At 36.1% G+C, this 1,007-nt stretch overlaps 1 non-coding gene across 1 annotated transcript; it reads left to right on the plus strand.

Moving 5' to 3' along the window:
• Positions 1-652: 652 nt before the first annotated feature.
• On the plus strand, positions 653-759 carry LOC121978964. Its single transcript, XR_006111274.1, has one exon. It is a non-coding gene; the product is annotated as a small nucleolar RNA R71 (small nucleolar RNA).
• The last annotated feature ends 248 nt before the right edge of the window (positions 760-1,007 follow it).

Genomic DNA, 1,007 nt, shown 5'->3' on the forward strand with positions numbered 1-1,007 from the left:
CTTCATTTCATTTTGATTGGAAATAATTTCCTCAAACATTTTCTCAATTTTTGAGAATTGATAGCCTTGAGAAGATTGTTGTTGTTAGAAATTTTGTCGCCCAGGCTGGAAACTTGGTCTTGCCCCTATAGATGGTCCTTGTTCTTGATTGTTTCTATAGGAAAAATTAGGATGATTCTTCCACCCAGGGTTGTATGTGTTTGAATATGGATTGTTCTGTTTCTGATTGTAGCTCATGATAACATCACATTGTTCTAATTGATTGATTTGTGCTGAGATAGCTCCTAGAGGACATGAGTCTTGAGCATGATCAGAACTCCCACATGTTTCACAACAACATACAATGACATTGACTGTACTAGTATTTGTTCCCATATTTTCTAGCTTCTTTGTAAGAGCATCCAATTTTGCAGACATCATAGTGATTGCATCTACATCAAATTTTCCTGATGCCTTTATTGGGTTTGAATAAGAATAGCCTCCACTTATTTCAGTTGCCCATTGATGATGATTCTGTGCTACACTTTCAATGATATCTTCGGCCTCATCTAAACTCTTATTCATAAGTGCCCCTCCTGCAGCTGAATCTAGAGACACCTTAGTATAGTAGTTGATGCGGTTATAAAATGTGTGCAGCACTAACCACTTCTCTAATCCATAATATGGGCATTGTCTGAGCATATTATTGTATCTATCTCATGCTTCAAATAAAGATTCTGAGTCTGACTGTTTGAAGCTTGCAATAAGATTTCTTATATGAGATGTCTTGCTTAGAGGATAAAGCTTGTCTAAGAATTGCTGCTCACATTGCTCCCAAGTGGTAATACTATTTAGAGCTAAAGAGTCCAACCATTGTTTAGCTCTATCTCGTAAAGAAAACTCAAATAATAATAATCTCACTGCTTCTGAAGGTACACTATTCATTTTCATGGTACCGCATATTTCATAGAAAACTTCCAAGTGTTGATTTAGATCTTCATGCGGTCCTTCACCAAATTTATTCTGTT

This window comes from Zingiber officinale, chromosome 4B, assembly GCF_018446385.1.
Source record: "Zingiber officinale cultivar Zhangliang chromosome 4B, Zo_v1.1, whole genome shotgun sequence".
NCBI classification, from domain to species: Eukaryota; Viridiplantae; Streptophyta; class Magnoliopsida; order Zingiberales; family Zingiberaceae; genus Zingiber; species Zingiber officinale.